Source organism: Equus przewalskii, chromosome 23 (genome assembly GCF_037783145.1).
Source record: "Equus przewalskii isolate Varuska chromosome 23, EquPr2, whole genome shotgun sequence".
Classification (NCBI taxonomy): Eukaryota; Metazoa; Chordata; class Mammalia; order Perissodactyla; family Equidae; genus Equus; species Equus przewalskii.
Window position 1 is genome coordinate 18,542,044 of NC_091853.1, and position 24,082 is coordinate 18,566,125.

The 24,082-nt window shown below is 39.6% G+C and overlaps 1 long non-coding RNA gene across 1 annotated transcript; it reads right to left on the reverse strand.

Annotated features, from left to right (window-relative positions):
- Positions 1-1,635: 1,635 nt before the first annotated feature.
- On the reverse strand, positions 1,636-24,082 carry LOC139078932 (uncharacterized). The gene is made up of 3 exons (XR_011532124.1): positions 23,902-24,082; positions 14,211-14,317; positions 1,636-2,697 (listed from the first exon to the last, which is right to left on the reverse strand). It is a non-coding gene; the product is annotated as an uncharacterized lncRNA (long non-coding RNA).

The following is a 24,082-nucleotide window of genomic DNA, read 5'->3' on the forward strand; positions in this document are numbered from 1 at the left end:
TGAGGTTCACAAATTAACTTGCTCTGTGATTTCCTCCCTGTGACAGCCTCTGGCTGTGTTTTTACTGCCTTAACAGCTACTGGCATGCAGCTTGTCTCCCACATTCACTACCAAGTAAACAGGAATTTAGTCCCAGGGTAACTGGCTGCTCTCCAGCATAAGAATGCAAGTTATTCACGAGCATTGTGGGCTTGCTTCTGCTTAACATAGACTGTTTTCAATAGGGAGCACAAGGACAAAAAGAGCTGTAAAAGTTTTGAATCTTGAGGATTACTCCTTTCAAATTTGTGATAACCTGTGGTTCTTCTCCCCAACGATTTGCTACCATCCCCTACCTCTTCCACCATTTTTCATTTCATGGTGATTACTGGAAATTTGCCCAGGAAGCTACCATGAAATTATATATTTATTTTCGAAATATAGCTAACTCAATAAACACATATGGGTGTGCTGTTATTTTAGAGAAAGACTATGTTTACAAACTTTTACAATTATATCTTTATGAGAATAGGGGATAAATGCCAAATGAATTTGTGAGAACCTAGATTAATGATAATTCAAAACAAACATTAAGAAAACAATGGGGAAAAAGATTTCCTGTTTCAAAGATAGAAGTGTATAGACTTTGAAATTTGCATACTGGTATACTAGATTTAGACACTAGATTTAAAATGTACCCAAAACTAAGAGATTTAAACAAAATCAAAAAGGTAAAATAGTTACCTGTTCATCACGATTGGGAGAAAATAAAAGAAGTCTAGGCTCTTCTAAGATAGGGCACCCAAAAGACTTTATTATCTCACCCTAAAAGTTTGTACTTTAACACTCAATACCATGCTCTCTAAACTCTGCTATGAACCTCACTACCCACAAAACTGTAGTATTTGATATCATAGTCCTAAAATCTGTTTATCAGAGATACTAACAGTTGTTTGAGATTTAAGAAAAACAAAAATTTGTTAATTCCTTCAGTTCACCCAAAGCCATACAAGGAATGGTCAAAAGACAAAATAATAAATGCATTATGCACCATGATTTATTTAAATATTCATTATTATTTGCTAAAATCTGAATGGAAAGATTTTACTTTTTTGGAATGTAATTTATAAGTGGATCAATTCTTTCACATTTCAGTTCCCAATTAGTATGTGGTACCATATTTCTCTTTTTCTTAATTGTGAGCCTACCTTTGCATTGGCACTTGGTAATTGTGTGGAGCCTTCTGAAAAGACACATGGAGATTTTGAAAGATCTGTTTTTATTAGATGTGTGAGGTGTAATATCAGTGAACCTTAGCATACTACCTGCAGCTTTTAAGCCCTATATATTTCATAGATCAAACATTTGCATTCCAGGCACTGACGCTCTAAAGTTGAATGATGTGACTTTTGCCTTCAAGAAGTCCTCAGTCCAGTGGAGAATCTAGACACACAAACAAATATTGATGATCAAATGCAAGTGCAATAAAAAGGAATGTGGTAAACTGCATGAAAACACTGATAAGAAAGCAATTCATTCTGAAAAGAAGATTGATGAAGGCCAGTCTTGGAGAGAAGGTGATGTTGGGGAGGAAGATATTTTCCTCTACCCTTCTAAGTTCTTCTGGCTGATCTAAAAATTAAACTGCAACAGGTTAACAGGAGAAAATCAAATTTAATTTTGTTTGTGCAGGAATCCCATATACGTGAGAGGGACAGAGACCCCATCTACATGAGAGGGGCAGAGACAGCAAGGTAAAATGAAGTATTTATGCCATCTTGAATGAAGGAATGGGATAGGGGCCTAGGGCTTCAGAGGGAGGAGGGTAATTCACAGAGTGATAAGAAGAGCAGATGTTCAATAATTAGAGGTTTGCCCTGCCATACAGATAGGTCATAAAAATTTATTTCTGGTAATAACTCTTGTTATGGGCAAGGTCCCCAGTGTAAATTCTTTAAAGAAGTAAAAGTTTCTCTTAAGCCTCTAGGGTCTCAAAATATTTTAACTCAAAATATTTCACATGCCAAAGTGATGTATCTTGGGGAGGCCTGTTCTGAACCCCTCCAGTCCCATCTTTGAAACTTCATTAGAAGTTTCACATTCCAGAAGTTGGCTTGGTAGATTGCTCCATCTCATTGAACCTGTGCCTTGATTTAGAGAATAGGTTAGTCCAATTAATCAGTAGAATCCAGTTTCAGGAGGCAGTGACGCAGGTAGGCTCCCAAAGTTAGGCCTGTAGTACAAGCAATCAGGTATTTAATAAGAGGCATTTCTATGGAAACAAAAGAAAAACAATAGTTAATGATTGAGCAGACTATAATCCCAGTTTCTGAGTTCTGAAGGCAGTCAGTCGAGAATAATTCTAGATGGTCAGCTTGAAGCATTTTCAGATGGAGTGAAGTCAGGCAGTGGCAATCTGGTAGATTTTTCTAGTTTGCAGTTTGAAGGTCTCTGATGATCTGTCTGAATGGCCCATACAACAATAGGCATGAAGATTGTCCATCCATAAGCTATTGTGGTGATTTCTCTGAAATTTATATCAAGTTGTTCAGTTTCAGCTTGCAGGGCTTCAGGAAAAAGGGTAGTTTCAGTTCTCAATAATTCCAAGTTGAAAGATGGGAGAAAATTGGATACCTTAGTTTGGTGGGTTGTAGCCAGGTATTGGAGGAAACTAGAAGAGTTCAGTATCCAGGCCAGTTTACAGGTAGTTAACAAAACCTTAAAAGACAATGAACAGCACTAGAATCTAATATCCACAGAGGTATATTATGGTCTCTATTGAAATATAATGATGAAAACTAAGATGTTTCCCTTATTATTTTAGCAGTTTTAATTGCATGTATTAATTAGAATTTTTAGCCCTAATAAACCTTAATTTCCAGTAAAAACTAAGAAGTAAACAATTGTGTCTGCCATACCAGCATTCTTTAGATCGGCAAATTTATGAATTCATTTCATAATTTCTAGAAGCATATGCTCCTTCTTAGTACAATCTTTCAATAAAGCACAAGACATGTTTACTAACAGACCCAAATTTATCTTTTAGTTTCTCTCTAATAAGAAGTCAGAATTAGGTAAACTTAGACTTCTTTAATAATTAATGTTTTAGTATTTATCTTATTTGGAAATGATCTAGACAGTCAATAAATTCCCATCATTTAACTTAACTTAGCAAAACTCTAAGATTTCAAGTTACCAAAAAGATTTTGGAAGCTATTTTTAAGTACACATACCACAAAATATAATTATTACACGTGAAAATTCTCACTTCATTAACATCTGTGTAATTCACCTGTTCTTTTTTTTTTGGCCAAGCTTTTTTTTTCTTTCCTGCTTTTTTCTCCCCAAAACCCCCCAGTACATAGTTGTATATTTTAGTTGTGAGTCCTTCTAGTTGTAGCATGTGGGATGCCACCTCAACATGGCCTAAGGAGCAGTGACATGTCCGCACCCAGGATCTGAACCCTGGGCCACCAAAGCAGAGCGCATGAACTTAACCACTGGGCCATGGGCCAGCCCCTCACTTGTTCTTAACAATCAGATTATTCATGAAAATTTCATGAGATATTAAAGCAGTTAGTTATTACCTTTAGTTATTTTTTCTTGCTGACAAACTTTATAATAAAGATAACATGAACTTGTTTAACTCTTAGTAAACCTAGATAAAACAAAAGTTTTACATTTAATGTTGATAACTCTAAAGACATGTCTATTTTAGTTAAACCAGCAAACTTAAATTAGCTTTAATACCAAATGTTTTCATAGATCATATGGTCTTAAAATTCATTTGGGTTAATTTCTATTATATTTGTGAGAGTATACTCAATTTATATAGTGCTTGTTTGTTTTTAAGCCAATTAAATAGAAGTCTCTACAAATTAAATTTGATAATATCATCTGGAGGTAGAAAATTATCACACATTTATAATGTATATATATAGAGACATATACACAAAGAGACCACATAGCTATTGTTTTAAAATTACTGCCATGAATCAGGTACAGTAAAGCTCACTAGTTATGAAAGAATGGTTGGATCTAAATTTTGTTTCTGGCAGATGAAATAAATTAAGGTTACCTGCTTAGATGGCTAAAGTGTTCTTCTACTAGTATTTGTGGAGAAGACACTTAAGATGCCAGATTTGGGCAAGGTTGCTTCTATAGTTGTTTGACTCTTTTTTCCCTTTGTCTCCCCTCAGTGTAGGAACTGGGGATGGTCTTGATAAGGGTTCCCAGAGAGGTTGCAAACATTTTGAGATAAATAGGGGAGGTTTTTGGGATTGGTGAAAGGGAATGGGTGGAATCTGAACTGCCTCTAGAGCTGCATTCCCAGTTGTGCAAAGATTTGTAAGATAAGGACCATTGCTCTGAATTCCTCAGAAATTGGGTTGTAACTTAAATGACATTATAGGTTAATCTACCCATTCTTCTACATTATCCCTAATTTGTCTCTTTCCCTCTGGGTACATGGTTTTATTTTAATTTAAGGAAGAAGGCCTATAGAAAAAAAATGCCTAGCAGGCTCTGAATATCAGCTTCCACTTTGACCTATTTTTGACCATAGAGCAACTAAAAAATGTCTTTTTAAATATCTTGGTTTTCAGCTGGGACAAACAGTAAATATTTCTGGCAGTATTAAACAATTCCATTGATCCAACAGGCATCCTCAAAGGTTACCATCTTCCGAAGTTTCAGAGTCACTCCCAAAGATAGCCAAAAGAAAGAACCAACAGCCTGCATGTCCCAGGCAGGAGAAAGCAAGCCAAGCCCTTAGGACACAAACGAGACAAGCAAGAAGGCACTAGCTATGCCTGGAAGAGAAGGGGTCAGTAACCGATGGATCTGGATTTGGAAGGAAAGGAAAGGACAATGTGAAATTTTATTTTCCTTTCTTGATTGGGCACTACAGAACAGCATTGATCTTTCTAATTCTTTTCTACATTTGGTAGGATCTTCTGAAAGTGGAGATAAAACAGTTTTATAACTCAAAGATCTGTTGTTGTCCCGGGGACCCAGATTCCTTGGGTGGGTGTCTAGGATATATCCGCAAAAGGCATTGAACAGGAAGGCCTGAAGCTGGCAGAGCCTCATTAACACAGGAATGGATACATACGAGATTTGTACATTTGAATAATGGATTATTACAAGCTGATTATTCCTTAGAGGTTGAGAAAGGTCTCAATAGTAACTGAAACCCTTTGCCTTGGGATATGTGAGGAGCAGGATAAAACTAACCAGGTCTGGAATATGTCTCACTAATACCAGCTTGAGCAAGACGCGACATTTCAATGGTCAGACCGTCTCTCTTGAGAGCAGCTGCAGTGGCATCAGAAGAGCTAAGTGTGAGTTTCAGGGTCTTACTGCAGCTACCAAGCCAGCTGTGTACTCTCTGACAAGCCACCAGACTTCTTTGAGTCTTAATTGGTTTATCTGTAAAATGGGGGAGAGAATTATACCTACTTATCTCAGAGGCTTGTGAAATTAACTAAATGAGCTAAATGTAAGCAGAAGTTTTTGGAAATCATAAAGTATCACAAAAACAATGGGGTATGGTTATGCTATCAAAAGTGAAAGTCCACTGCTTATAATACCAATAATGATAACATTTATTGAGAATTTATTTTGTGCCAGCACTGTTCTAAATTCTTTACATGTGTAATCTTATTTAATGCTCACAACAATCCTATAAGGGAGGGTTTTACAGAGAAGGAAACTGAGGCTTGGCAAGGTTTAGAATTCATGAGCAATAGAGCCAGCAGTCAGACCCATGCTTTCCTGACCACAAGCCTAGGCTCTTAAGGACTGCTTCTCCAACAATCTTTACAAAATGCTTGCTTCTTACTTTAAAGTCTAGGCAACTGACAGGAGATCATCAACACATGCTAATTGCAGAATCACTAGGCTAAAGTTTATCAGTGTTCCTTCTCACTGTCAGAACTAGGAATTAGAGATGGAAACAGAAAATGTGATCCTTTGCCCTTTATTCCATGTAAGAACAAGAGCTATCATTGTGGGCTACAAATATAACATGGTATGAATTTTTGTTGTCAAAATATGACTCAAGGAAGAATTTAATAGAGAAGTCATTTTTTCAGGAAGGCAAAAACATACAGTCTTTCAAATTATGTTCTCTATTCTGTCCTTTAAAGACGACATTGCTCAAGAATAATGGGGCACAGGAAGCCCAGAATGCTTGTTCCTAGTCCATTACTCCAATATCTTAAGATCCATCTTCCTGAAAGAGTGAGTAAAGAGAGGACAGTTTGTCACTTTTAGGTCCGTGTGATACTGAGCAGACTAAAAATGGGCAGCTGTCTTTGCACAATGTTGATGAACACTCAAAAACGTTACATAGATTGAGTTTTTACTCCAGTAGTGGTGAAGCTTTAAGAATGGGTGGAATATAATTAGTTATCTATTAGATATGGATATATTAGAAACCCTGGCTTGGTCTAATTACTCACTGGGTTAAATCAAACCCAGTATCTGTTATTTGTTGATATAAGCCTTGTTGCATCTCCTGGGCATAATCTCAGTGGCTTCTATTGTCTTCCTCAAATGGGTCTTGATGCCCTAGTAGTGACCTTGGGGACCAGAACAGACTCAGGTGTCAACCAACCATGGTTTCTGCTGCTAGGCAGTAGATGGCAGAATTGAGCTGGGCTTTTGTGATTCTTCTCGCCCGTCTTCATGGGTAAAGTTGAAGTCCTCCCAAACCACTCCTTAAACTAGCTTTATTTTTTAATCAAAAATAATTTTATTTGTCTCTTTTGTTCTATTGGAATCTCATACATTGCATACTGCATGATGCTTTTTTAAGAAGCTTATGGTAACTCTAGTGCATTTCTATCTCTTACTTGGAGGTTATCTACTCTAAAAAGGACAGCACCCTCATTTCTGTACTTTTTCTTCTGTCCAATTTCATTAAAATTTTTTTCACCTTCACTTATTAAATCTAAAAATCAACACTAGATTATTTTCTTCATGTTCTTCAAGTCACTCAGACAACTCTACTAATCTTAAGACTCTAATGAAAACTCCTGCCTCCACAGTATGTGAGAACTAAAGTATACTCTGGCAAAGGAGGCAGGATCGGCTTTTGATATAAATGTGCGTTTTGAGAAAACTAGCGCTTTAAAGGACCTACGACTTGAAGCCAAGGAGAGACTCTTGGGACAAACTATAGGAGTTGAGTGAGGAAGAATACATGGAACTTTGTGATAATAGGAATCCGAAAATAGGATACTTTGGTCAAGGGTGAGAATGTCATGGAAAAAGACAGAAGCCAGTTGACTCAATTTTGTAAGGAAAGACTGGAAAGCAGAAAATAGATACTGTAGAAAATTTTCCTTTGGAGTATTAGTGGAAATGACTGAGAGCTGAGTGCCCCCGAAAAAACAAGAACCAAATGAAGGAATACCTCCATGAGAACTTCTTGAGATCAAAAGGGATTCTACTGGGCTTAGCAATCAACATACATTTTAGAGAGACTGTGTAACTGGACACTTACTGCTTGAGCTATTGCTAGAGCCAACAGAAGACTTTGACATTGGTGTAGGGGTGGAATAATGGGTAAAGTAAACTGCAAAAGATCAACCCTAAGTCAAACTAAAATAGTCAATTGGTTTACTTACCCTATAGTGATATATACCCTATATTTCTTCATGACAGTAGAAAATATGAGCTTTGCAATTTATCTGCCTGATGAAATGTTTTATGGAAGACCTCAGGTAGGAAGGGTATTTAAGGAAACAAAAAGGTGGAAGGCATATGTATCAAGGTGGGGAAAGCCAAAGAACTAGAGAACCTTTGTTATGAGACTGCTGAAGACCTATTTCTTCACAAGCATTTATATGCTAAAATCCAAAATTAATACTTGAATTATTCCACTGCCCACCTGCCTTCCTGCCTGCTTGCCTTCCTTTTTTCCTTCCCTTCTCTCTTTTCTTTCTAACTCAGAAAAAGAGAAAAAAGAGGATAAAGGCGGTGAGGAAGAGAATGTTGGGTCCATGAACACTATTTTAAATGCCATGTCTTGGTATCAGTTTCCCGTGTTAATTGACTAGCTAGTCTTTGGCAACGGAATAAGAGTCATTTTCTCAAACCTAAATTTAACCGACACCTGATAACTCTGTACTTGCTGACAGGAACCAAAGTAAACAAGAGTAGCTCATAGCTCTGTTGTTGTTTCTACCCTACTGAATCCATTCGGATGCAGAGACAGAAAGAATGTGACTTAATTGGAAAAGAATTTGTTCCTGAATGAGAGAAAGGCTAATCTATGTTCCGTGACTTTTAATCCTCTGAACAAAGCCTTTAAAGTAATTTGGAAAAGATAAATATTACACAAGGAAAAAATTAACCTAAATTAAGTTGGACACCATCGTTTCTTTTAGAGTGAGAAGAATTGATACAGCCATGTTTTCTTGGAGCCCCAAAGTAGAGATTACAAACAATTAGTCCATGGGTTCTCAATTTTTGCTGCACATTGGAATTACCTGGAAAGTTTAAAAAGGATATCAGTGCCTGGGCAGATTGAATCAATCCAAGGGAAGGCCCGGGCAGTAAATTTTTCAGAACTCCAAAGTCACTTCCAAGTTGGGAATCATTGGTGGCTGGAGTAAACAGTATTAAGGAGTAGCACAAAATGAGATTTGAGAGGAACTTTGTATATCAACTTAAGAAATCTGTATTTATCCCACAGACAGTGGGCAGCCATTGAGGGTACTTTGGGCTGAGAAGAACCATAATTTTGTTAGTTTTTGAAGATGAACACCCTTTTGGCAGTGTAAATAATGGGTTGGCTTTGGGAGCACTGGGCAGCAGGCTTTAAGGCTTGCCTTCAGAATCCATGATCCTGGGTTTGCATGTTTACCCTCATTCCTCTGATAGCTTTTAAATTTTGATTCTGTTTTCTCTCCTTTCTTTTTCAAACTCAGTCTTGTTAGTATGCCCTCATGTGGTAGCTCCTTTGATGATGATCTTGTTCTGTTCAAGACTTTCTCCAGGTTATGTCTTCATAATAGTTCCCTAAAAGTCAGCAATTGTTTGATAAGAAACTTAAAGGCTTAAGCCTGTTTAGTCTTTCAAGTCTCTTTAGTTTTGAATATATATACTTAACGCTACGCCTTTGGAAACAGATTTCTCTTTCAAATAAGCTCGACTTGTGAATCCTTCTTGAGAAAAAATCAGTGAACAGATTTTCATTTTACTATTAGAAAATTTGTGGTTAATAAATTGGAGAATAAAATGGCATTGATTTGATCAAATACCTTAATGTGAGAATCACCTTTTAAAAAATAACTATTTTCCGTTTAATTTAAGCCTCTAGAGATTCTTCATTGCCTGGGCCATGAACTTCCTTAAGGAGTAATGATTAGAAAGTGGGTGATGAATATGTCAGAAAAAATCGTAAAAGGCTTTGAAATGGGCAAAAATATTACTAGATGTCCTTTCAATAGAATGCTATGTGTTGTCTAGTAAAAGCTCCAGAGTTAACTGATTCCATAAGAGTCTGTGCCTTTATTGTCTTTGAGCTCTTTTTTACAGATCTGTAAATTGAAGAACACCACTAGTAATGCAAATTTATTTTGTGGAACACAAATGATTTCCATCTGTCCTAAAAAACAGACATGTTTTTCATCTTTAATAGATTTTAGCATTACTGATTGCCTGCTGTGTCAGAGGTCCCCAAGACACAGAGGTCCTCGGATTTGGTGATTCACTGGAAGAACTCACAGGACTCAGAAAAAGCCAGCATACCTAGGGTTATGGTTTTGCAGTGAATGACTAGAGATTAGAATTAGCAAAAAGAATAAGTGGACAGGGCAGAATCCAGGAGAAACCAGACACAAGCTTCTAGTTGTTCTCTTCCAGTGGAGTAAAACAAACAGCACTTACTTTTCCCAACAACTATGTGTGACACTTGGAAAGTATTGCCAGCCTGGGAAGCTCACTTGAGCCTTGGTATCCAGGGTTTTTATTGGAGATCAGTTATGTAGGCATGTAGTACCCAGTGACTGACATTAGCTACTCAGTCTCCATGTCCTAGAGGTCAGACTGGTGCAGTGCAGTCATGCGGTCCAAAGCCTCAGACACACAAAAACACTCTTAGCAGCCAGGATTTTCCAAAGGCTCAGAGGTCATCTCCTAGGTGTCAGCCAAGGACCATTTCTTTCTTTGGAATGTGCAGGGTTTGAGTAACCCAAGCCTGCTGAGTTAACTCTTTCCTGGACACACACACACACACACACACGTGTGTGTGTTCCTTTAATATATATATTTGTGTGTTTTTATGCATGTGTGTGTATTTGGATTCCCCATTGAACTCAGTGTTGTTGTTTTCATCTTACTAGTTCCATCATTAATGGGCTAAATAAAACCTTTAACACATTTATGTTTGCTTTAGAGTCATAATTTGACCTTTTTTAAAAGAAGTAATCCTTTAACCAATACAGGAGCATAAAAATCACTAACACTGATGTTTTTGCTGTTTGTTTTCTCTCCCTCCCCCTCTTCCTTCCTTCCTTTTTCTTCCCTCTCTTTCCATTTCTCTGTCCCCCCCTCCTCTCTCTTTTTCTTTTTCTCCATAAACGTGTGTACATTTGCCAATAGGGACATATGGAAACATTGAAACTTAGGATATGCCCTTCTTTCGCATTTCCCTTACCACCGTGAGAAGTCCTCCGTCACTAATCAAGCGCTCTGCATGTCTATCCTGAATTACAGTTCAGAGAGGCCATTCATAGAGGCTGTCTTTGATAGACATCTGTCTTTCCCTCCATCCTATTGAGGCAGGCAGGTGTTGGGTCTCATTTTTCAGATAATGAAACTGAGGTGCAGAATTATAAGGTGACTTGTCCAAAGTTTCACAAATGATATGTGACTTGACTTCTTCTTGCAGCTCCAGACTCGCAGCCCACTGGTTTCTACTTGAATGTCTTGTGGGCATCACAACCTCAACGTGTAAAACGGAAACTTTCAACTTTCTCTGTCCTCCTCCCCAATTTCTTCCTGCTCCCGTTTTTATCATTCGGTAAATCCCACGTCATTACCCAGTTGTTCAATTCATAAACCCAGGAGCATTCCCTGACAACCCTTTCCTTTTCTCTCACTTCCCATATCCAACATATCACCATGTCCTCTGGATTTTTCCTTTAAAATGTATCTCGAATCCATCCCCTTCTTTCCATCTCTACCGTGTCCACTCTAGTTAACACCAGGTCCTCTGACAGTTTTTTGGGTTTTTTATCATTAACCTTCAATCCCAGCTCTATATTCCCACCAGAGTGATCATTCATTAAAAATAAATTTCGTCATTGTACTTAAAATCCTTCAATGCCTTGATAACTTACGTGCTAACATGCACACAAGTCTCTGTGCCATCTGGGCCTGTTTGTATGTCCAACCTCCACTCTCCTTTTGTGCCTAGCATGTTCTAGGCCCATGAACCACTCTGTTGCTCAGACATGCCAAGTTGTTCCTGCTTTAAAGCCTCCACCACGCCATTTTCTCTGATTGAAATATCGCTCCCCCCAGTCAGCTGCCTGGCTAACTCATGCACATCCTTCAGTTTAAATGTCACTCCGTCGGGAGAGTCTTCCCCTGACCTCCAATTCAGTGTTGGTCCCTCCCTCCTGTCATTTTAAAATTATACCCTGTTCTTTTCCTTGTGATACTTATAACAATTGTAATTATCTATGTATCTCTTCATGTCCCACTAGCTCCATGAAGGCAATGGATTTGTCCATTCTGCCCACAGCTATAGCCCAGCAACTAGAGAGATGAAAGAGGATTTGGCATATAGTAGGCACTCAACACGTGCTTTTTGAAAGAGCAAAAGCAAAGCAAATCTCAGAATCAAAGCTTCTAATTTTGAATTCAGGGACTTTTTTCCCTGATGCTATACTGCCTCTCTGGGGAGCCCTCTTTACATTTACTTTTTTTTTTTTTTCAGTTCTATGATTGCAAATTTAATTTCTTATTACTCAAGTAAAACATGATTAAATCTTTTATCATTAAGATTTTCAAGTATCACATGAAAGGTTTGAAAATGACTGCCCTGAGGAGTGGTTCAGTCAGTGAAGAGAATTTGAGGCTTATTCTTAAGGCATTAAATCCTAGTCCATACAGGATATTTCCATTCTCCATATCACCCATGTTAGCTCATTTTATTTTCTTCCTTTATTGCTTCAATCAAGTCTATACTTCTCAAAGAGCTGCCAGTCAGTCTTTCCACCAGCATCCAAAAATACAAGTCTCTTCTTTGCAAATTTCTTTAATTTGAGGTTAAAGGGAACTATTTTTTCCTTTAACCCGTGTTGCATTATGAAACTTAGAGTGTAAGTGATGCAGAGAGTCGCTCCCTATATAGAGGAGCACTTGGTAATAGTCAGAGCTGCCATTTCTTGAGAAAAGGCTATGCACAAACATGATGTATACACCATCTTTAACCCGCGTGGCAGCCTTGGAATGGAGGTGTTACTATTTCCATTTGTATTTGTTATCTATCGCTATTTAAGGAACCTCCCCCAAACTTAGCAGCTTAGAACACCACACATTTATTTAACTCACAGTTTCTTTGGGTCAGAAATGCAGACCTGGCTTAGCTGGGTTCTCTGCTTCAGGGTCTCTCACAAAGCTGCACTCAAGGCTTTGGCCCATGTTGCAGTCATCTCAAAGGTCAACTAAGAGAGAGTCCATTTCTAAGATTCCAGCAAATAGTTCTTGCATCTCCCATGGCTGTTGGCAGGCCTCAGATCCTCACTGGCTACTGGTCATAGACCGAGGGAGAGTGTGAGAGAGAGAGAGGGAGAGAAAGAAACAGAGACGGCGAGAATATGGGAGCTACAGTCTGTTACCTAATCTTGCAAGTGATATCCCCCTACTTTTGCCATATTCTACATTCTAGTCATTAGAAGCAATGCACCAGGTCCAACCAACCCACAAAGGGAGGGGACTACACAAGAACATGAATGCTAGGAGGCCATCATTGGGAGCTGTCTTAGAGGCTGCTGTCAACAAAAATAATCCATAACCAATCTATAAATGAAAATTTGGGAGAGTTTATTCTGAGCTAAAATCTGAGGACCGTGGCCTGGGGCCTTTCTTCCCGAAGGAAGAAAGGGCACCAAAGAAGGTATACAGAGTGGTTATATACCCCCAAACAGGATGTTTCACACATGATTGAAATGTCCCTCCCACAATAGTCGCAAGGTTGCCCTGTCAGCACAGCGCTTGATGGACACAGCAGGTAGTGGTTCTGCTATCTCAGAGGGCGTAGCAGGAGGCAAGTCTATTGTCTCAAGCTGGGTGGTCACAGGTGAGCGCAGCAATCAGTTCCTAGCCTAAGGAAAGATGCTTAATCCTTAAGGAAATGCCAACGTTGGGAGGGGGAGGGAAGTTGCACCTTTATCTCAAGGGCCTTTGTTCTTGCATAGGGAATATCTAAAGCAGATATACAATGCATGCTTAACGCCACGGTCAGGCCCTTTTGGAAAAACAAGGTCAGGCCGAATTAGGTTTACACCAAATGGCTTCCTCATATACTCCAATATATCCTATTGCTTGCTATTTCTATTAGTCACTGCCTACCAGATCATTGTACAGAAAGAAAGAAAAGAGACACACATAAGTTAATTAATGGTGAGACTAGAATACAAACTCATCTGTCTAATCCAGAATCCACATTCTTTTCACTGCATTTCAAAGCCTTATGATTTTCAACAAATGATTGTTGCTGAAGATGATTCTAACAGCACAAATTGGTGCCATAAAATAAAACAAGGTATTTTCTATACCCAGAGACAAAATGACTAATCTTGTCCATTCATTTAACAATGGCCTGCATTTGTTCAGAAGAAATGTCTGGTTGGATCATCAATATAGCAGAAAAACATGAGCAACAATGCAGAGAGCACAACCTAAGAGTGGTGGGGTGTGACATGTATGAAAGACACAGCTAATTACTACTGCAGAATCATAGGAAGGTGGTGTGGCTTCTATCCAGACAAATGGTGAATCTAGTCAAACCATCATTGACCCACGTATTCAACTAACACTTCCACAGATTTCCACTTGGTTGAGAAAGAAGTCTCCTAGCCCTAAGATTATTTCTTTTATTTCTGTTTTCTTCTGTTCAATTTTTTAATCCTATCCATTATGTATTTTATGTATCCCAAGTTTTGAGGTGACAAATAAAGAAAAGCCACCCTCGCATAATCCCTTCTTACCTTTTTTCTTCTTTGTTAGATTCGCTCAGGCAGAGGAAAGGTCACTTTAAAAAGCTTTTGGGTGTTGACCACCAGAGAGAACAGGGAATGGCAGGGAATCTTCCTTTCTACAAACAAAGATGTTTGGGAAAATATGCTGTTTAGAATGTACGGATTCTGATTTCTTGAGGCTTCTTTGAATTCGTTACAGATAACAGAATATAATTCACTCCCCAGGAAGCTTGAAGAACAGCATGGTCCTCATAATAATAACCTCTCAAAGGTACCCTCTCATTGTTAAACTGCAAAGAAACTTGATCTTATCGGATCCACTGAATGGTTTCTAGGTTATAGAAATAGAAGAAAAGGCAAGAATTTCATGCTAATCTCCTATTTAAATCTCATCTGTAAGAGATAGCTTGTGGAAGTGAAAAGAAAATTAGTGCTTTTTTCTGATAAGTGCCAAAGTACATGAGCCCTTTGTTAGGAATAAAGATCAGGGGAACAAGAGCACCACAGCCAGCTTGATGGCAGGTAACCAGCCCTGTGTAATTTGGCTTCCTCTGAATTTTCCTTCACATAACTGCTTTTAAAAAGCACCCCGGCAACTGTGTGACTGAATTGCCAGCGCCTTTCTTTCTTGGACAAGAATGACTTTTCCTGATTTGTGTGACAGTCGTGAATAATAAGGGAACACCCTAAGCATACTTAACTCCCTTGAGGGCACTTTAGCAAATCGCCCTACAGATCATGATTAAGTTGGGTCTAAGGAACATCTTTTCTCTCCCTGCTCAGTGACACATTCAGCGATATGTGAGGTACAGTCGGCTGATGGACAATGGAGCTTGTACAGTTCTCAGTGTTGGCCCTAATATAATTTATGTCACCAAAAGTCCAGACTCCTCTACTGACCAGAGTTCTTAAAAGATACAGGCAATACTGGAAAAACTGTGATGTGTGGTCTATCCGTCTAGAATGCACACATACATGTGGATGAATGAACGAGAAGCCCAGGTACTGGATTAACATACTATTTACATCCCTCACTGCAACTGCCCTGATGGAATCAAAGAATTTTAGAACTGGAAGGGAGTTTTGGCATATAGTCAAAAACAGTCATGTTTATAAATAGATAATCTAGTTAATCCCAGAGTATTAGGCGAGACTGTCAGTCTGCTGATTAGTGATGGAGCTTGATCGGACTCGGCAGGATTCTTAGTTATGGGTACAGAAGTGAACTTTGGATGATTTAGGCAGAAAAGAGATTTAGCTAGAAGATATTGGGCAGCTCACAACATCTCCAGGAAGGCTGGAGAATCAGGATCAGAAAGGGACTGGGAACAGAGGGTGCCGGGCTGGAGACAGCGGCACAGTTCACACCAGTCCTGTGAGGTTGCTGCTGCAACTACCGCTGACCTCTGGACCCTGTGGGACAGACGATGCTGCTGGCACCGCTCCCCTCGAAAACTAGATGTTGGGACTTCCTCTGCCACCAGCATGCAGGAAGCTCCAGTGTCTCTTCTTGGCAGTGTCATAATGTCCCAATTTGAAAGGTGATGGGGGATTGAAATTACAGGCGCTTGGGGAAGTGACTTTTTATCTTTATACAAAGGGGCATTCTTTAAACAAATGAAGGCACTTTAGATGATTGGAGACCAAAACACTGACAAATATCCACTGTGTCAGGGTTCGTGTGTTACAGTTCACCAGTGCATGTTAAGGTCCACTCCATAGTTTTATAATAGTTTATTCAACAAAATTTATGGAGCAACTTGAAGGTCCTGAGCATAAAACCATGAATTAGGTAGTCTCCATCCTTCAGGATTTCACAGGTAGTCAGACCTGTATGAGAGAAATTGTAATAAAATAGGAAGAGAGTAGGACTACAGTGTCTTAGTCCACTCAGGCTGCTGTGACAGAATATCATAGATAGGTGGTGTATACAACAAACACTTATTTCTCACAATTCTGAAGGCTGGGAAGTCCAAGATCAAGGTGCCTGCAGATTCAGTGTCTGCTGAGGACTCACTGCCAGGCCCACAGATGGCATCTTCTCTTCATCTTATGTCCTCACAAGATGGAAGGGTACTAGGAGCTCTGTGGGGTCTCTTCTATAAGGGCACTAATCCCACTCATGAGGGCTCCACCCTCACAGCCTAATCACCTCCCAAAGGCCCCACCTCCTAATTCCATCACACTGGGGGTTGGCATTTAACATATGACTTTTGGAGGGACACAAACGTTCAATCTATAGCATCCAGGAATGAACAAACGTCTCCAGAAATGAAAGTCCCCCAATCTAATTAATAGACTATATTCTACCGCTACCCAGGAAATTAAATAATTCTAGAATAATTTTGAAGGTTAAAGTAAATTATATAGTTATTTGTCTGCTTGGTGGTAGAAATTCTTCTGACCGAAAACAAAACAAAACTAGAGGGACAGGTTATGTTGTGTCTTTATTGGAAATAAATTCTCATTTTGTCTCTAGTAGAACAAACTTCGCTACTTTTTTCTCTTCTTGTCTAATGAACGTTTAAAAAACCAAAATACTGGCCTGTACTGAATTTTAGTTGGTTTGAAAACGTTATAAATGGGGCCTTAGTTTTTCTCATTTTGAAGTTCAATAATAAATAAAGGTTAAGAGCAAATTTTATTTCATTTATTCTTTTTTCTGTACAAAAATAGGTACATAAATTTCTTATCAGTTGTGGTCTTTGCTCAGACCTACTTATTAGGAATGATTTAGAAATAAAATCAGATATGTTTTGAATACACTGAAAGGAAAAACATTCCATTTACTCAAGACTGATCTGTGGGAAAATTGTGAAAGAAAGTTTGTTTTCAGGACCACTGGCCACCCACCCCATACCCACCCCCACTTTAAAAGTCTTTTTCTCCCACCAGGCACCACTCCCAGGTGTCCTGTGTCCTAGACCTGACCACAAGGGCAGGCTGATAGTCCCAGGGGTCCCTCTCCGATGCAGGGTTTGCTGCTGTTGCTACCGTTGTTGTTTTTTGAGGAAGATTAGCCCTGAGCTAATGTTAGCTGCCAATCTTCCTCTTTTTGCTAAGGAAGACTGGCCCTGAGCTAACATCTGTGCCCATCTTCCTCTATTTTATATGTGGGATGCCTGCCACAGCATGGCTTGACAAGCAGTGCATAGGTCCGCACCAGGGATCTGATCTGGCGAATCCTGGGCTACTGAAGCGGAATGTGCGATCTTAACCACTGCGCCACAGGCTGGCCCCACTACTGTTGTTTTTCTTTAACCTATTCCATATTTTCTCTCCTGAGTTGGGCTTAAGGTGGCATTCAGCTTAACTGATAAACATTAATTTTGTTCTGAATGAAAGGAGGACTAGAGGGCAACTTAGAGTAATTTATGTTCAATGCTCTTTCTCCTGCCTTCTGATAATGACAGCTACCATTTATTGAATGTTTTTGACAGGCTGCTGAACCGACCTCTACAGAAAAGTATTATTGCTGGCGTTCTCATCGCACAGATTCCTGAACGTTATATGACTTCCTTAAAATCACATAGATGGTGCTGGCTTTTAAATCTAGATCCATATGATCACAAAGTGATGTATTTCCATCACGGGATAATTTCATTTCTGAGAACTTTTGCACTTTTCTCGAATTTAAGATTATTCATAAAAAACTTTAAAAGTACCTACACATATATTATTTCTTTCCTTGAGTTTTAAGTCTCCCCACTTTCCTTCATTTTTTCTGTCAGTATAACTCTTCCCATTCCCTTGCTTCTCTTACTTTATAATTCCTTCCTTCGTTATATGTAATAGTAAATGACGAGCCACATTTGAAGTAGCCATTGGCAGATCAATTTAGCTTTTGTGAACAGACAGTGGCCCTCATGTCCTGCATGCAAAATAACAAAACAACAAAGCCTCCTGGTTTCTGCAGTAAGTACAAAGGCGATAGGCTGTGTGTCAGTTTCCCAGGGCCGCTGTAACAAATTACTGCAAACTGAGTGGCTTAAAACAACATAAATTAATTCTCCCACAGTTCTGGAGGCTAGAGGTTTGAAATCAAGGTGTCAGCAGAGCCACACTCCCTCTGAGAGCTCTGGAGGAGAATCCTTCCCTGCATCTTCCAGTTTCTGGTGGTTGCTGGCGATCCTTGACTTGTAGATGCATCACTCCAATATCTGCCTCCATCATCACATAACCGTGCCTGTGTCTGTCTCTGTGTCTCTTCTCCTCTCCTTACGAGGACACCATCATATTGGATAAAGGGCCAACCCTACTCCAGCGGGACCTCATTTTAACTTAACTACTTGTATCTGCAATTACACCTATTTTCAGTTAATTCTGAGGTTCTGGAGTTTAACATTTCACCGTTTCTTTTTGGGGATACAATTCAACCCATTCCAGCCTGCTAATATTTAAGTTAACCTTAATTTTCTTTCTTACTATTCTTTATGGGCGTGAGTTTGTGCCGCCATTCCTTTTTTAAAAAACACACATGAAAAATAGCCATAAAATACAATTATCTTTATATTGGAAAAAAAATGTGGGCCCTTGAAAAATTATTTAAATACCATCTACTTGTGCCTGGAGCTAGGTATTGAGGAAGAAGATACAAGAGAAATAAAATTACATCAACATCACCTGGCAACTAGTTAGAAAGGCAGATTCTCAGGATCCACTCCAGACCTAAAGACTCAGAATGTGCATTTTAGCAAGTGCCCCAGGCTGCAACAAAGACCAAAACCCCTGGGACAGTGACCCCGGGGCAGTGGTTCTCCAACTCTGTTGCACATTAGAATCACTTGGGAATCTTCAGAAAAATCGCAGTGCCCAGAATGCACCCCAGACAAATTAAATAGGAATTTCTGGGGCTAGGGTCTAGGCAACAGCATTAAGAACAAACACCAAAAACCAAACCAAACCAAACCCATGTGGTTCCAATGTACAGCCCACAACATCCTTTCCCAAACTTACAGGTGCACTCACATCACCTGGGGTGCCTGCTAAAATGTAGATCCTGATTCATCAGGTCTGGGGCAGAGCCTGAGAAACTGCATTCCCAACCAGTTCCCAGGTGATGCTGATGTAATTTTATTTCTCTTGGATCATCCTCTGCAATACCTAACTCCAGGCACAAATAGATGCTAATTAAATAAACAATTTTTTGAAAGGCAAAACTGTCCAATTACAGAATTAGTAAATATTTCAGATATGAAGGAAGAAATAGTCTTCAGCAGTGTTTAATTTGTAAGTACTTCAAAGGGATGTTTTTCTCCCTCAAACTTGAAGAAGGCAAAAACACTTCAAACGAGATGTCTTTTGTTTTCTCAGGATTCTCTACCAGAAAATAGACTCAATAAGAGATAACAGCTTGGGTTGTTTTCCTGTTGCCCTTACACAGTTGCTTCAAGTTTTGTTATTAGGTTCCCTGGGTACAACACTCAGGGATGGTTCCCAGAGTGTATGAAGTTCCTGTGCGGTGATTAGTTCATTATAACCCGTGTACACAGACCAAAGCTTTGATAAACAATAGATCACCCCAAACTCTTCATTAAGGATCATGCCACTAATGCATTGTTTTCTGGTACCTAGGAAATACAACCCAGATTCGTCTGAGAGGTGCTATTTGGGATAAGAGCTTTATGATTTCTCAGTCTCTGCTCAGAGTTTAAAGGCTCTGACTTGACTAAAAACAATACTTCAGAATCCATTGCAGACAATCTCAGACTTTGGTGTGATATATTTGTTCTTAGTCTGGGAGTAAATTTAAAACCACAAAACTCTCTGTAGATGCGATTCATTCTTACTTCCCTCACCCTCACTGCTCCAAACCTCCATGTCTCTTCTTGTTTTTTTCTATGCTCTTTTTTAAGGTATTTCTTTACCTCTGCCTCAAATCAAGAATGGTGTGATTCATACAGTTTTATGCAAGATTCAAACTAGATGCAATAATCCCCTACTGAGCCCTGTGTGTTCGAATTCAGGTCACGCTTCACACTCTGTTACACGTTCCCTCCCTCCCCTCAGGCATTCCTCCAAATTATTCTGTTTGTCTAGGTACTGAATCTGCTATTCTGTCTGTTCTAGGCACTGAGCACAGGGCTAGCTATACTGTGATGAATAAAACACACCATTCCCTGAAACCTTCCTGAGTTTTCCCTTTTGCTGAACTCCTCATGTACTTTCAATGAGTACAATGTCATTTAGGATTAAATTGCTCTCTAATTTTTTCCTGTGCGTTATTTTTAAATTGCTAAGTAGATCAAAGCCTTAGTGAAGATTTTGCATTGATAATATTCACTTAGAAAGTGCAGACCAGGACAGGTGCAGAGGCTCTGGAAAAGGACGGGGGGCACCTGTCTTAACTTTTAGAGCCATGGAAGGCTCATGAGAGGAGACAACCTTCAAGCTGAGCAGGATGAACAAGAGGCAGCCAGGTGAAGAGTGGGGAAATGGGTGGCAAAGCATAGGGTCTTGTTCCATATTCAAAAAGCGGTATTTGCAAGAGAAGAGAAAGTGTGGCATGTCCAAAAATCTGCAGAAGTAGTTCAGAATCACCAGACATAAACTGCAAGCGGGTAGAGGTGAAAAATGAGGTGTACCACAAAAAATATACGGGGGACAATACACGCTAGTATGATTGTCAAATTGTACTATAGACACAAGATTCTATAAAGGGTTTGCCGGTTTTGTCAGTTGACTTTACATGCCTAACAAACTGCTACAAGATAGATGAGAGACCAGTGAGAGTTGGAGCAGTACTCACAGCAGAGATGGCCTTAAGTTGTGGACTGAATTAGATAGCCAGAGAGGAGGGCAATAGCACTCCAGGCTGGGGAGAACGCCTGAAAAAGGTCCCGTGGTTTGAGTCATGTTTTGTAGGTCTGTCTGGAATAGGGATTTCTGCTCAAAGGTCAACGAGATAACAAATTTGTCCAATGATGCATTGTGATGGCTGAAGCAGGAACACAAAACCAGTGACCGCTCATTCAACTATCCATTTCCTAGAACACAAAATTATTTATTATGCCCAAATGTCAATTTTCTTGAGTCACTGAATACTCTTTCTTCGCCTTTTCATTATTTCTCATTAATAATCATATAGCACTGACGTCATTTATGTCCAAGTTTGCAGCTAAATATACCAAATAAGTAGTACAAAGAACAGTGTGGTATACTGAAATAACATCAAATTTAATGTGGTATACTGAAATAACATCAAATTTAATGTGGTATACTGAAATAACATCATCATCTATTTGGGTCTTGGAAATATTATTATCATGATCGTTATTAATACTCTTATTCCTTCTTTTAGCTACTACTTTTAAAGTTCTTTTTATGTTCCAAGCACTATGATAAGTGCTTTACAAACTGTAAGAGATATAAAGTATTTCTATATGTCTACCATCCCTTCCTTCTTCTTCCAGAAATAATCTTTTTTTGTTTGATTGCATTTTGGAGACCAGCTCTTCCTCATCCTAACTCCTTGCAGCCCACTCCATGCATCCACACCACTGCCCCTCTCTCCCCGTCAGCTTTGTGGTGGCATTGGTCATGGCCTGGGTGAGAGCATGACTGATTACAGGTGGCCAGGTATCCCAAGGGAGACTAAGCCATGCCGGGACCTAGACTTTTGCAGAGTTTTTGGAAAAGAGGGGCTCTCGTTTTGGTGGGGTCCCTAGGTGTGAGAACCAACCCTGGTGGTCTAATGGTTAAGATTTGGCACTCTCATAGCTGCGGCAAGCGTTCATTTTCTGGTCAAGGAACCACACCATCCATCTGTCGGTTGTCATACTGTGGCGGCTGCACGTTGCCGTGAAGCTGAAAGCTATGCCACTGGTATTTCAAATACCAGCCGGGTCACCCATGGTGGACAGGTTTCAGCAGAGCTTCCAGACTAAGACAGACTAGGAGAAGGACCTGGCCACCCACTTCGGACAAAAATTGGCCATGAAAACGCTGTGAAGAGCAGCAGAGCATTGTCTTATAGAGTACTGGAAAGTGAGAGGATGTCACAAAAAGGCTGGGTAGGGTTCCGCTCTGCTGCCCAGAGGGGCACTAGGAGTTAGAATTGACTTGATGGCATTGACAACAGCTAGGTGTAAGATCCATTTAAACCTGGAGCTGACACAGGGCAACCTATTACCGTGACAAGAGGACCTACCTGACATCAAAGTTCACACACAGGAAAGCAGAACCAAATACGGAGGAGGTGCAACAGCATCCTTAAGACATTAATTTCTGAAGCCAGCTGTTCTGGAAGGGATCATTCTGTGGACCTCTGGATTACGTGACCCAAGAAATTCCTGTTTATCCTTATTAAGCTAGCTTGAGTTGGGCTTTTGTTTTTGCCCACTGAAACAGGCACAGACATTATTATTTTTTTGACTAAAAACCTCCTGTTCTTAACCACCAATGTCTCCAAGGCTGTGTGCTAGTGAAATAATGTGAGTTAATTTAAAATAGAATCATACTCCACCTGCCCCCAAGTTTTGTAAGCTTCTTCTTTAGAAACATTTTACTTAAAGAACGTGTTGGTTGGTCCGTGGGAGAGCAAGGAACACTTACTTCCATGTGGACAAGGCCTATAATAGGGCGGGAACAGCTGTGGGGGCATTGATGAGCTGTTTGTGGGTCACCCGCACTCTTGACAGAATTCTCCCAGCCCTCCCAGGGGTGATCAGGGGTTTGAGGCACTCTCTCAAGCCAAGCCCCAACCAACAAAGGGTCCTGGGTCTTCTCATTTGAAACTGGTAAGCAAGCCATTTTCATCACCAGGTGAGAACCTGGTGGGACAAGGAACAGTTTTGATTAATTATAGGCAGGCTTGAAATTGATGAAATGGCCCCCTCCAGTGGTTAGAGCAGCTGCTATGTTCTCCTTCAAGAAGCTTCCTGAAGGTGAGAGACCCAAAATGAACCTTAGCAGACTCACTTGTAGGGTCCACTGTCCACTGATATTTACTGTGTTGTAAAAACTAGCCTGCAGTGACAACCATACAACTTAGCATCGTTCAAGAAATCCCAAGTTTGAATAAATTCTAAATACGAAGATGGAGTTTCTTATTTTGGGGGAGTGTTAATTTCACACTACTTTACAAGGGGAAGCTCATGAAATCAGTTTTTCGGGAGTATACATTAAACAAAACAACCCTAACACAGTAGACTCATTTAACTATGTTTAGTCTCTGTCCTGTAGAAGGGCAAGATTAGAATGGTACTCCTGATGTAGTATCAGCCTCCTGGAAGTTCCTACACATTTGGCCTAAATGCTTCCTGGCTTCTTCTTAAATCAGCTGATGCAAATGACAAGTTATAAATAATCAGGTAACCAGAGTGCCTCGCACTGGAGAGAGATGACCTTTATGTTTGCTGAACATCTGTTCTAGTGTTCTCTAGGGGAAGCCACCTGAAATTAGAAAGGAAAGAGCTTATTGTGGATGTTAACAATAATTCTTCTTTTCTCTCTTAAATTTCACGGGACTTAAAAGTGATTCCACAGTTATTGAGTTGATTCTTTTAAATATTCTCAGAAGTATTTTAACTTTTCATTTTGCTATCAGACTGGCAGGGCCCAATTCCTATAAAATTACTTACTTTGTTTGAAAAATGACTTTGTAGATATCACTGCAAGGGTGAGATCTTGATCTTTAAATCCCTTTCTGGTTCTAAAATTTTGATAGACTTGTATTGTTAATGAGAGAGGTACAACTTACCCCAAGTAGATACCAGTCATCCTTCTCTTTTTGAAGTGTTCCTCTGGCGTTGAGATGCCTGATTCTCTGTATTTCTGTACCCTTTCTCTTTGCTTCAGCAAAGGCCCTTCGTCTTCAGCAAGCACCTTAAACATTGTTTACCCCAGTGCCCTGCCTGTCCTTGGCTCTCTTCTCAGTATAC